Source organism: Anabrus simplex, chromosome 6, assembly GCF_040414725.1.
Source record: "Anabrus simplex isolate iqAnaSimp1 chromosome 6, ASM4041472v1, whole genome shotgun sequence".
NCBI classification, from domain to species: Eukaryota; Metazoa; Arthropoda; class Insecta; order Orthoptera; family Tettigoniidae; genus Anabrus; species Anabrus simplex.
The window spans coordinates 298904913-298920066 of NC_090270.1; positions in this window are offsets into that span (position 1 = coordinate 298904913).

Below are 15154 nucleotides of genomic sequence, written 5' to 3' on the forward strand. Positions count from 1 at the left end.
TTTCCCGTCGATTGGTTGAAGGAGGCCTGCACTCCCGGCGTCCGCTCAGAAGACTACCATTGACTCCACAGCATAGACGTGCACGCCTGGCATGGTGCCGGGCTAGAGCGACTTGGATGAGGGAATGGCGGAACGTCGTGTTCTCCGATTAGTCACGCTTCTGTTCTGTCAGTGATAGTCACCGCAGACGCGTGTGGCGTCGACGTGGAGAAAGGTCAAATCCGGCAGTAACTGTGGAGCGCCCTACCGCTAGACAACGCGGCATCATGGTTTGGGGCGCTATTGCGTATGATTCCACGTCACCTCTAGTGCGTATTCAAGGCACGTTAAATGCCCACCGCTACGTGCAGCATGTGCTGCGGCCGGTGGCACTCCCGTACCTTCAGGGGCTGCCCAATGCTCTGTTTCAGCAGGATAATGCCCGCCCACACACTGCTCGCATCTCCCAACAGGCTCTACGAGGTGTACAGATGCTTCCGTGGCCAGCGTACTCTCCGGATCTCTCACCAATCGAACACGTGTGGGATCTCATTGGACGCCGTTTGCAAACTCCGCCCCAGCCTCGTACGGACGACCAACTGTGGCAAATGGTTGACAGAGAATGGAGAACCATCCCTCAGGACACCATCCGCACTCTTATTGACTCTGTACCTCGACGTGTTTCTGCGTGCATCGCCGCTCGCGGTGGTCCTACATCCTACTGAGTCGATGCCGTGCGCATTGTGTAACCTGCATATCGGTTTGAAATAAACATCAATTATTCTTCCGTGCCGACTCTGTTTTTTTCCCCAACTTTCATCCCTTTCGAACCACTCCTCCTTGGTGTTGCATTTGCTCTGTCAGTGTATGATGACAATAAAGCAACATTTATTTGTATTAAAGTTTCATAAAACGGTAGATTTTAGCTTCAATATCAAATTAATAACGCCAGATCCGCGGTGTAGTGGTAGCGTGCTTGCCTCCTACCCGGAGGTCCCGGGTTCGATTCCCGGCCAGGTCAGGAATTTTTACCTGGATCTGAGGGCTGGTTTAGTATTCGGGAGATAGTAGGTTCGAACCCCACTGTTGGGAGCCCTGAAGATGGTTTTCCGTGGTTCCCCATTTTCACACCAGGCAAATGATGGGGCTGTACCTTAATTAAGGCCACGGCCGCTTCCTTCCCACCCCTAGCCCTTCCCTGTCCCATTGTCGCCATAAGACCTATCTGTGTCGGTGCGACGTAAAGCAACTAGCAACTAGAGGGCTGGTTCGAGGTCCACTCAGCCTACGTGATTACAATTGAGGAGCTATCTGACGGTGAGATGGTGGCCTCGGTCTAGAGAGCCAAGAATGCCGGCCGTGAGGATTCGTCGTGCTGACCACACGACACCTCGTAATCTGCAGGCCTTCAGGCTGAGCAGCGGTCGTTTGGTAGTCCAAGGCCCTTCAGGGCTGTTGCACCATGAAGTTTGGTTTGGTTTGGTTTGATCAAGTTAATAAATAAGGATGAAAATGCTCGACCTTAATTTTGGAATTCAAACATTGCGAACCATCAAAATTACAATGGAATGTGTGTGCCTGCATGGCATAACAAAGTTTTCTGTTGTGTTGTAATCCAGATGACACTTTCAAGCGCGAAGCGTGGCACATATATTTAATTTTATTCTTATTTATTTCCATATTTCAATTTTCCTTATCTTTCCCGTCAAGGCTGCAAGTGTACTCCACTAAAAGTCTAGTCTCAGACGCACCCGGACGGGTACTCATACCACTGTTTGAGAATCACTGGTCTAAATGGTTGGCTTCCTCACCATGGTGGCGCCAGTAACAGTCACCTCCGTCTCTTTCAATCGTTGAAGAAGCACATGCCGGGATGAGTGGCTCAGACGGTTGTATTCGCTGGCCTTCTGATTCCAACTTGGCAGGTTCGATCCTGACTCAGCCTGGTGGTATTTGAAGGTGCTCAAATACGACAGCCTCATGTCAGTATATTTATTTGCACGTAAAAGAACTCCTGCGGAACTAAATTCCGGCACCTCGGTGTCTGCGAAAACCGTAAAAGAAGTTAGCGGGACGTAAAGCCAAAAACATTATTATTGAAGAAGCACATGGGTAGTAAGCAATCAATTGACTATAAGACTGTTCAGCATGCTGTCATGACTATCCTCAGGAATTGGATGCAGCTTTCTTTCATACTGGCATTTGATGCACCGGCGGAACAAGTGCTTGGACAAGAATGGTGACTGTGTTGAAGCGTAATGCGGATCAGTGCCCCTGTTACTGTCTGTAAATAATGAAGTTTCTCCGTGAGAGCTTTTATCTTATGGCTAGGGATCACCCGAAATTTCGTGTAATGTTTCGCGATAACATTTGTGACGGAAGTGTAACCATAGCAACCGTGCAGGCAGTGACGTAAGGTATGGATGGATGGTCAGACAATGTTACCTAGCAACCGTGCAGGCAATAACGTAAGGTATGGATAGATGGTCAGACAATGTTACCTAGCAACCATGCAGGCAGTGATGTAAGGTATGGATGGATGGTCAGACAATGTTACCTAGCAACCGTGCAGGCAGTGATGTAAGGTATGGATGGATGGTCAGACAATGTTACTTAGCAACCGTGCAGGCAATAACGTAAGGTATGGATAGATGGTCAGACAATGTTACCTAGCAACCATGCAGGCAGTGATGTACGGTATGGATGGATGGTCAGACAATGTTACCTAGCAACCGTGCAGGCAGTGATGTACGGTATGGATGGATGGTCAGACAATGTTACCCAGCAACCGTGCAGGCAGTGATGTACGGTATGGATGGATGGTCAGACAATATTACGTAGCAACCGTGCAGGCAGTGATGTACGGTATGGATGGATAGTCAGACAATGTTACCTAGCAACCGTGCAGGCAGTGATGTAAGGTATGGATGGATGGTCAGACAATGTTACCTAGCAACCGTGCAGGCAGTGATGTACGGTATGGATGGATAGTCAGACAATGTTACCTAGCAACCGTGCTGACAGTCATGTAAGGTGTAGATGGGTGGTCAGACAATGTTACCTAGCAACCGTGCAGGCAGTGATGTACGGTATGGATGGATGGTCAGACAGTGTTACCTAGCAACCATGCAGGCAGTGATGTACGGTATGGATGGATGGTCAGACAATATTACCCAGCAACCGTGCTGGCAGTGATGTAAGATATGGATGGATGGTCAGACAATGTTACCCAGCAACCGTGCTGGCAGTGATGTAAGATATGGATGGATGGCCAGACAATGTTACCTAGCAACCGTGCTGGCAGTGATGTAAGATATGGATGGATGGCCAGACAATGTTACCTAGCAACCGTGCAGGCAGTGATGTACGGTATGGATGACTGGTCAGACAATGTTACCTAGCAACCGTGCTGGCAGTGATGTAAGATATGGATGGATGGCCAGACAATGTTACCTAGCAACCGTGCAGGCAGTGATGTACGGTATGGATGACTGGTCAGACAATGTTACCTAGCAACCGTGCAGGCTACGTCTGATAGCTTGTTGCCATCCGAAGTTAGCAGCCTTTGATGGATGGCCATGACCGGAAGACATACAGTATTTATGATCATTTGATTTTCACAAAAGAGAAAGTGGTTCCTTTTCTTGAAGTTACCTTGTACATTGCTGTAATGGTAGCTAACCTCACATTCCTTGCTCGGCTGATATCATGGAGAGTAGTGCAGCCAAACAAAAACAACCCCTTCTTCCTATAAAACTTTGAAGTCCGAGAACAGTCTGTCATAATGGAATATACAACCCAAGCTCTAGCTCTATATTTCTTTCTCGTTTAAAATATAAAAAGCACATGAAGTTTGGTTTACGACTTAAGTTTAAATAAGTCTGGTTATCGCTGGGTAGCATGCTATCGAGGAATATGTTTAAACCACCGATTGTGACAGCAGGATACTAACTTAGCAGTACTTAAATTTTGAATACATATTCACTTTGCTAATTAATTGGAGGTACAGTGTTTGATTCCGGGATCTACAACAAATTTATGTATAGTTGGAAAGTAAGATAATCAAAATCAGTTTTGGAGCTATGCGGCACTAAGTACCACACGATGGGTGAGAATGGGTAGACAGATGGCAGAGAACATGTCAGAGGAGATTTAAACGCTGCATTAGTTCAATGTGGTAAAATGTCAACTGGTTGCATTAATTTTTCCATCGATCAGAGTATGTCTCAAATCGAGATACGAAAACCATAGGCATTTTACAAAAGAGTTAACATACATACAGCCGGGCTGAGTGGCTCAGACGGTTGAGGCGCTGGCATTCTGACCCCAACTTGGCAGGTTCGATCCTGGCTCAATCCGGTGGTATTTGAAGGTGCTCAAATACGTCAGTCTCGTGTCGGTACATTTACTGGCACGAAAAAGAACTCCCGCGGGACTAAATTCCGGCACCATAAAAAGTAGTTAGTGGATCGTAAAGCAAATAACATTATTATTAAACATACATACACGGTCCATACGCGAGAACTATTATTCAATCAGAGAGTATTGGGTGAGGAATTCGATGTTTGTTAAGGGATAAAAAGAAAGAATCAATGAAAATACAAGGCTGGTTAAAATTGGCGTACGGAGACGTCAATATTTAAAATAATGGTTTAATTTCATAACAAAGAAAAAATTCTATCTGACCGATGATCACAAAATAAAGGTGGCCAAAGCTAGTACAGGATAACGTCGCAAACTAATGGGATGAGTTACGAAAATATTCGTAACTGTCCTAACTAATACATTTCATTTGAATACAACATTCGTTTACAATAACTATGTAATTGATTCTCATATTAATCCGGATTTGTTGAAGCGAGTTAAGTCCAGCGTAAAACATAAAATAAAAACAGTTAATTACTTGGCAAAAGCAATATAAAAGAAACCACTTTCCCTTTGCAAAAATCAAATGATCACAAATATCTCCCATCTAAATATCTTCCAATATTCAAACAATCACTAAGCAATAATACATCAACTGCACATCATTGTATCCATGATATATCAATTAATACTGTAGTACTGCTTTTAATAATTATTTCCAAAGTTTGGAATCAAAGTCCAACAGAAAGCTTAGGTCATCTGTCGGATGTCACATATGAGGATAAATTACACAATGTACCTGAACCGAAGAGCAGATTTAAACATTTTTCATTATTAGACTCAAATAAAAGAATTTGTATATTACACATATGTAGCCTCAGGAAAAAAGATAAAAACCTTGATTTTTCACAGTTCATCTATTATACCCCTATGATACTATATTCATATAATGGTAGAACTTCGGCTTCATAGAAGAATGCTTAGAGTCTCGTGGATTGGCCATGCCACCATTGAACAAGTACTACAGAGGGCAAAATGCCAAAAAGAACTGGTAACCACCTTCAAATGCAGAAAAATTTCAAGCCTAGTGCATGTTTTGCGTGGTGAAAAATGCGCAGTTTTACATGTAGTTTTGAAAGGCAAAATTGAAGGGCGCCGAGCAGTAGGCAAAAGGAGAATAACATGCCTTAAGTTTATTAAAGACTGGACAGGCATAAAAAGTACAGAAGAACTGTACCGTGATGCTGAAGATAGAAAAGCACTCTCCAGATTGATCGCCAACGTCCGGGAGACTGGGCAGGGCACATAGAGGAAGAAGAAGAAGAGATAGATTGTAAATTTGCACTAAAATGGACAAAATATTAAGAAAAACTAAAAAAAACAGAAAATATTCTGTCCTAACTCCTAACTTTAATCAAACTGGAGTAGTAAGTGCATGAAGCATATATAAGTAACCTTGAAAAGTTTCACTAAGGTGTATTAAGTTGTTCTTGAGAAAATGGGTCATGAAGTTAGCAGATATAACATTAGCGAGATAGGCCATTTATACTCCCCTTAGTGTCCATGTCCCTTTCATCCTTGAACCTACGGAGAATGCATAACAACCAGGCGTTGAATACCCCTTGAGAAATGAAAGTTAGAGCATCCCTCTATCTACAAGCTACAGGTTGTATAACTCAGTTTTATAGTCGGTGGCTGCTCTTCAAGGCGACTCCAGTTCAAATCCTGCCCAAAACATTTGGGATTTTAGAAATGGAAACGCTTTTCCCTATGGCTAGGATTCGACGTAAAACTAGAGGCGCCGGGCTGAGTGGCTCAGACGGTTGAGGCGCTGGCCTTCTGACCCCAACATGGCAGGTTCGATCCTGGCTCAGTCCGGTGGTATTTGAAGGGGCTCAAATACGTCAGTCTCGTGTCGGTAGATTTATTGGCACGAAAAAGAACTCCCGCGGGCATAAATTCCGGCACCTCGGCGTCTCCGAAAACCGTAATACAGTAGTTAGTGGGATGTAAAGCAAATAACATAATTATTAAAACTAGAGGCGTGCGGCAGTGAGCACCATCTCAACATTTCCATGGAAATTATAGACTTACTTGTTTTGCTATGATTATTTGAACCTTCTTAAAGGACCGTAGTAGTGGTTTTGGTGATGATTATGAGAGTGATGGTAACACTGATTTACAAGGGGTATATATATCCGACATGTAGTACGTTTACATGCAGGATTCAGATCGATCTGAGTACACTTCCCGTATTGAAAACGCCATGTAAACGGGGACTCAGTTCGAATTGAGTTCCATGTAAACGCGGATCGTACTGAGATCGTATTGAAAACGACTGCGCACACACTCCATGTTTGTTCTGACGAAATAACAAATATAATAAGCCAGTAAATATATTTACCTGTATAAATGTTAAGCAACTGCAATCATATCATAAGACGGCCAGCCCTTGCGATTAACAAAATCACAATAACTTCCTGTTGGGGGTAAAATTGGAATGTGCGTTCCATCTATTGCACCAATTACGTTTAGAATACCACATATACTTCCAAAACTGAAAGTTATCTTCTGGGTTTCTACTGCATTTGGCGTTTTTAAATTCTAAGAGGTGATAATGATTTTACTACAATTCTGCATCGTTCGTTTACGTCGATGTTGCCTGGCGCATTCAATACGATACTTAAACAGCCTACTGCATGTAAACGGGGATCGTATTCAATACGATAAGTGTACTCAAATCGGTCTCAATCCCCGTGTAAACGTACTACTTATGTTTACTGCTTCCGATGCTGTTCGACTCTGAAAACAGCTTTGCTCTATCATGTCAGATTTTGAATATGCCGGCAAAGTTTTATTTTTCATGGAACAGCGTTCATCGAGAATGTTTGCGAAGGTTTTAGTTATTGTTCATGCAAAGCTGAATATTTTCATTTGCTACTTTATTTCCAGTGACAGTGGGTATTATGGAGTCCAGAGGTTGTATATATGTCATGTAGTGCATTTGCTCTAATCTTAGATAAAGCCATGTTCATTAGTATTCCAAGTAGCAACTTCTGTCTGCGAGTTGGTTTCCTTGATAGAATGTTAATCAACATGTAAATGGTTGGTGTCATATATCTAAAGAACGGTGGTAGACAGAGGCAAATGGTTTGCATATTTTTAATCAACATGTAAATGGTTGGTGTCATATATCTAAAGAACGGTGGGCGACAAATGGTTTGCATATTTTTAATCAACATGTAAATGGTTGGTGTCATATATCTAAAGAACGGTGGGCGACAAATGGTTTGCATATTTTTAATCACATGTAAATGGTTGGTGTCATATATCTAAAGAACAGGGGTAGACAGAGACAAATGGTTTGCATATTTTTAATCAACATGTAAATGGCTGGTGTCATATATCTAAAGAACGGTGGGAGACAAATGGTTTGCATATTTTTAATCAACATGTAAATGGCTGGTGTCATATATCTAAAGAACGGTGGGAGACAAATGGTTTGCATATTTTTAATCAACATGTAAATGGCTGGTGTCATATATCTAAAGAACGGTGGGAGACAAATGGTTTGCATATTTTTAATCAACATGTAAATGGCTGGTGTCATATATCTAAAGAACGGTGGGAGACAAATGGTTTGCATATTTTTAATCAACATGTAAATGGCTGGTGTCATATATCTAAAGAACGGTGGGAGACAAATGGTTTGCATATTTTTAATCAACATGTAAATGGCTGGTGTCATATATCTAAAGAACGGTGGGAGACAAATGGTTTGCATATTTTTAATCAACATGTAAATGGCTGGTGTCATATATCTAAAGAACGGTGGGAGACAAATGGTTTGCATATTTTTTTTAATCAACATGTAAATGGCTGGTGTCATATATCTAAAGAACGGTGGGAGACAAATGGTTTGCATATTTTTTTTAATCAACATGTAAATGGCTGGTGTCATATATCTAAAGAACGGTGGGAGACAAATGGTTTGCATATTTTTAATCAACATGTAAATGGCTGGTGTCATATATCTAAAGAACGGTGGGAGACAAATGGTTTGCATATTTTTAATCAACATGTAAATGGCTGGTGTCATATATCTAAAGAACGGTGGGAGACAAATGGTTTGCATATTTTTAATCAACATGTAAATGGCTGGTGTCATATATCTAAAGAACGGTGGGAGACTGTGACAAACATTCTCGATGAACGCTGTTCCATGAAAAATAAAACTTTGCCGGCATATTCAAAATCTGACATGATAGAGCAAAACTATTTTCAGAGTTGAACTGCACCGGAAGCAGTAAACATAAGTAGTACGTTTACATGGGGATTGAGATCGATTTGAGTACACTTACCGCATTGAATACGATCCCCATTTACATGCAGTAGGCTCTAACTGCTACTACTAACAATGCCACTAATCCCAAAGAGTTGTTACGTGTGCTTGAAAGTGACTTCCGTGACTTTCGAGAATCGATTTCAGCGGAAATATCCGATTTGAAGAGAAGTATAAGTGAAATTGAACAGCGTCTTGAGATACAAGAAGCATTGTCAGATGAAGCGGCCCAATACAGCAGACGCAATTGTCTCCTGTTGCATGGTGTTATTGAGACTGCTGATGAAGATGTGTACAGCAAGGCCTTGGATACCATCAGAGATAAACTGCAGATTGACCTGAATATTGAGTGCATTGATCGATGTCACAGATTAGGGCGACAACAGAGATCGACTGCTGATGTGGTGACTTCAGGAAACAGGCCAATTATCATAAAATTTCTTAGATATCAGCAACGAGATAGAGTGTGGCGCGCTAAGCGGCTGCTAAAAGGCACTAAAGTTCTTATTACTGAATCTCTGACAGCTACAAGGAAGGAGATGTTCCGCAAGGCACGTGATATATTTGGAATGCGTAACACCTATACGCAAAATGGCACGATTATCGTTCTCACAGCCGATGGAAAGAAGATGCACTTAAACACTCCTGCAGAATTAAATTCTTTGATTAGACGGTTAGGCGAAATTAGCACTAGGAAATAATTATGATTGTGTTCTTGTTATTGCTAATGTGTCCGGCTCCATGGCTAAATGGTTAGCGTGCTGGCCTTTGGTCACAGGGGTCCTGGGTTCGATTGCCGGCAGGGTCGGGAATTTTAACCATAATTGGTTAATTTCGCTGGCACTGGGGCTGGGTGTATGTGTCGTCTTCATCATCATGTCATCCTCATCACCACGCGCAGGCCACCTACGGGTGTCAAATGAAAAGACCTGCACCTGGCGAGCCGAACATGTCCTCGGACACTCCCGGCACTAAAAGCCATACGCCATTTCATTTCATTGCTAATGTATACTAGGCCAATTCTATGTTTTAGGTTAGTTATGGTTAGTAAGTGTGTGTGTTTGTGTGAATCAGCTGGAAGTTATATTTTATGCGATGTCGAGGTAAGCCGCTATCTGTTTATTCTCAACTTCTGCCTGAGGATTTAAGTATAACAATGTCATTCACTTCTATTTCCAGCATAGACTTGGACACAGACACTACTCCTCCTTTCTCTTTGGCACCGATTTCTAGTTTTACTCCTCTTACCTCTCTCTCTTCCCAGATTCTCTCTTCAGATCTATCTGTTCGTAGTATTTTAGAAACGGAAGTGAAAGCATTTCCACGCGCTTTGTTGTGTGCTCATGTTAACAGCCAATCTATTGTAGCTCACCATGATGAACTGAAAGCTATATTTGAAAACAGTTTATTTCATATAATTGCTGTAAGTGAGAGTTGGCTATGTAGTTCAATTCCTTCCAGTAGGGTTGAAATACAAGGGTATCGTATTCATCGATTTGATAGGATGAGCAGGCGTGGAGGTGGTGTTGCATTGTTTTGTAAGCTTAATCTCAGGAGTACAGTGGTAAAAACTTCTACCACTACTACAAATCCTGTTCCTGAATTTATGTTTGTTGAAATTATTATAGACACTGTTAAAGTACTCATTGGGGTTGTATATAGGCCTCCAAATGCAGGGGGCATTGGTGAGTTAGAGGACGATTTAATGAGACTTTTACCATCTTATGAACACGTGATTATACTTGGCGACTTTAATACAAATTTGTTAACTCGGACTAGTGAAACAATACGTTTTCGAAATATTTTTCTCTTCTGCGACATGACAATATTGCCCTCGGAACCAACTAACCACGTTCATACTTCCACCGTCTCTTCCGATACACTGATAGATCTCATGATAACCAATAATCCACACAAGGTTCTTAAACACGGTCAAATACCCGTTCTTGAAATATCAACTCATGACCTTATATGCTTAGCGTATTCGCTAAGAGTTCCTAAATGTAGGTCGAAATACGTGACTTTTAGAGACTTTAAAAATATAGATTTCAATCACCTAAAAGAAGATGCATGCAAATGTCCTTGGCGTGACATAATACTAATGAATGACATAGATGAAAAACTGGAAAATATTAATTCTCATATTCATGGACTTTACAATAAGCATGCTCCTAAGCGCTGTGTGAAAGTAACACGGCCGCCCTGTCCGTGGCTGACAACTGAAATTAAATCTTTGATGGCTCAGCGTGATTCGTTATATAGACGTTACAAACGAAATTTATCAGCTGACACATTTGAACAATACCGTGTACTGCGAAATCGAATTAAACAAATTATCCGCAATAAGAAATTCGATTACTTCCGGCGTCTATCCAATAATATAAACGCTGGTAGTACTTGGCGACAACTTCGTTCATTAGGTATTGGAAGGCCTCCTGTGAACCATGCTAAACCAGAAATACCGGTTGACGAGATTAATAGACACTTTTCACCACATGTTTTTACTCCTGAACACGATATAGTGCAGGCCACCATAATACTATAATACCATAATACTATAATACAACAACAATCATCTGATCGCCCATATTTCTAATTTCGAACTGTTTCAGAGTCTGAAGTGAGACGAGTACTGATTTCAATTAAATCTCATGCAACAGGGGCTGATGAAATCCCTATTTTCTTTATTACTAACATTATGGATATAATATTGCCGGTTAATACTGACTTATTTAATGCATGCCTCTCCCGTAGTTATTTTTCGACAAAGTGGAAAGATGCACAAGTTGTCCCAGTTCCAAAAAGGTCGCCAGCTAATGTAGCATCCGAGTTTCGTCCTGTATGCATTCTTTCAGCACTGTCTAAAGCTCTAGAAAAAATTATCTATAGCCAACTTGAACAATATCTGGAAAAATATTCTCTGCGTGACCCCTTCCAATCTGGTTTCAAGAAAGGACATAGCACAGGGACGGCACTACTAAGAATTACAGACGACATTAGACGAGCTATAAATGAGCGGAAAGTGACTATACTTATTTTACTTGACTTCAGTAGTGCGTTTGACACAGTAAATATTGACATATTATTAGCGAAACTACAAAGATTTAATCTGAGTCCCTCTGCTATTCAGCTCTTTGCTTCGTACCTCTCCAATCGGCGACAACGTGTTGTCATAAACGGCATTACCACAGACTGGAAGACGAAGCAAACAGGTGTCCCACAGGGATCCGTGCATGGACCTCTTCTGTTTACTCTATATATCAATGATATATCTTCTCAGTTCAGTAACTGTAAGTATCATTTATATGCAGATGATCTACAAATATATTATCACTGTAAAGCTATTGATATTGAGTTTGGAATTCATCAGATGAATTCCATTTTAAATCTGATTAGCTCCTATTCTAATAAGAATTGTTTATTAATTAATCCTAAAAAGACACAAGCTATTATAATAGGGCAACAAAGGCAGTTAAATATCCTTAATAAGAAATTATTGCCTTCACTTTTGCTTTGTGGTGTAGCTATACCATTTCAGAAGTCGGTAAAAATCTTGGAATTATCATAAGTGACACACTAGATTGGAGTGAGCACATAACAAGCATCTGTAGGAAAATTCACTCGTCACTTCACCCTCTCAAAACTCGTCAATCACTTCTTCCACTAAGCTTGAAAATTAAACTTATCCAGACCCTCATATTTCCCATACTTAATTATTGTGATATTGTAATGATAGATGCCACCATGGAACAGACACTAAAATTACAGAGGGCAATGAACTCATGCATTAGGTTTATATTTTCAATTACATTTTCAACTCATATCTCCCCCTATTTTGAACTTCTCTCCTGGTTAAAAATCGATGAACTACGACATCTTCACGTTGCTACTCTCGTATTTCGTCTGCTGAATGAATCTAAACCCCAGTATTTATCCTCAAAGTTTAATTTACTCTCCTCCTCTCATGAACACAACACACGATCGACTACGACACTCTCAATTCCTGTGCATCGCTCATCTTCATTTAACCGCTCCTTTCAAGTGTCTGGTGCAAGGCTATGGAATTCCCTTCCAGTTAGTGTTAGGAATTGCACTTCCTTAGCTTCTTTCAAGCGGTCTTGCCGGGATTACCTATTAAATGTATAACCATCTTGTATGAATGGCAGTATGAATGGAAGAATGAATGAGGTTAGTATTTATATTTTGTTAAATTATTTCATTATTCTGTTTTATAAAGTTTATTAGATATGTGGTTAAGTGTAAGAGAGGGCCGTGAGCCTTAACTTCGCCACAAATGAAGGCATGAAATAAATAAATAAATAAATAAATAAATAAATAAATAAATAAATAAATAAATAAATAAATAAATAAATAAATAAATAAATGGTTGGTGTCATATATCTAAAGAACGGTGGGAGACAGAGACAAATGGTTTGCATATTTTTAATCAACATGTAAATGGTTGATGTCATATATCTAAAGAACGGTGGTAGACAGAGGCAAATGGTTTGCATATTTTTAATCAACATGTAAATGGTTGGTGTCATATATCTAAAGAACGGTGGGAGACAAATGGTTTGCATATTTTTAATCAACATGTAAATGGTTGATGTCATATATCTAAAGAACGGTGGTAGACAGAGGCAAATGGTTTGCATATTTTTAATCAACATGTAAATGGTTGATGTCATATATCTAAAGAACGGTGGTAGACAGAGGCAAATGGTTTGCATATTTTTAATCAACATGTAAATGGTTGGTGTCATATATCTAAAGAACGGTGGGAGACAAATGGTTTGCATATTTTTAATCAACATGTAAATGGTTGGTGTAATTTATCTAAAGAACGGTGGGAGACAGAGACAAATGGTTTGCATATTTTTAATCAACATGTAAATGGTTGATGTCATATATCTAAAGAACGGTGGGAGACAAATGGTTTGCATATTTTTAATCAACATGTAAATGGTTGGTGTAATTTATCTAAAGAACGGTGGTAGACAGAGGCAAATGGTTTGCATATTTTTAATCAACATGTAAATGGTTGGTGTCATATATCTAAAGAACGGTGGGAGACAAATGGTTTGCATATTTTTAATCATCATGTTTCATTTGTCTTAGAACACGTGTTGGATACCAAGATGTCCACCGAAAGTCATTTTTGTTGATGAGTGTAATCGGCGAAAGTGGAGGAGATTTGAACTCTTCAAGCAATGGAAGTATCGGAGAAAGGGAAACAAGATCTTCTTTGACTTCTCAAACCTAACACCGCTGGAGTCGGAAGGAATAAGAGTTGATAAAGTGAGATTCCAAAGTTAAGATGCTGTATGATAAAACTCAGTGCAAGTGTGCAAGTTGGTTGTGGCCTGCCCAAATGGTTTGAATCCAAGAGAGGAGTACAGCAAGGCAGTGCTTTGTCACCTGTCCTGTTTATCACCGTGATGGATGTTATAATAAAAGCACTAAACGGAAAGGAGCAGCAGGACTAGCAGACTTAACATGCTTACAGACGGTGACGTGGCGATCTGGGGTTAAACTGAAAATGATGTGGAGTAACGGCAAGACATAGAGTCGAGAGTTTAAGAGGCGTGATGTAAATATCAAGAAGGCTAAGACGGTGGTGATGAAGTTACAGAGAGGAGATGACCCACAAATCAGACTAAATGACACCAAACTGGTCAGTGTCCCAAAGTTTAGTACTTGGGTAGTATAATACCAAAAGACAACCTTGCAAAATTTAAGGTGGAGAATCGAATTAGCAAGGCAATTCCATTTTACTACCATGTAAGACAACTGCTTTGGGATAAAGTACCATTGAAAGCTAAGATGATATTATATAAATCCTATTATAGACCCATTCGCACGTATGGCTTGGAAACTACCACGTTAATGAGATAAGACAACCCAAAACTCCAAGCTGCAGAAATGAAGGTTCTACGCACCATGATACAGGAGACCAGGAAGGACAAGGTCAGGAACAAAGAAGTCCGAGAAAAGGTGGGAATAGGAGACTCCCTACTACAGAGAATCCAGAAAGCGAAACTGAAGTGGTTTGGCCATGTAAAAAGGACGAGTGCAAGCAGGACTGCAAGAAGGGAATATGAAAGGAAAGTAAAAGGAAAAAACCAGTGGGCAGACCCAGAGTAAAAATGGACCGATCTGGTGAAGAAAGATGTCGAGGAGAGAGGACGAGATTGCGAGAAGATTACGAGAGAACTGGTTCATGGACAGAAAAAGATAGAAAATACTCGTACACCACACCCGGCCAACTTGAGATGGTCAATGATGATGATGATGAAAGAAGCCTTGAAGAGGAAAGAAGCAAGTGAGGACTCAGGCAAAGTGGCTGTCATCCACTGCCTTCCATCGAGAGCCATTTCAGGGTCACCACGTTTTCCCCGTGAAAATCATTTATCTCCTCCCCCCCCCCCCCCAAATGAAAGTGAACATTGATATAGTGTGTGTGTT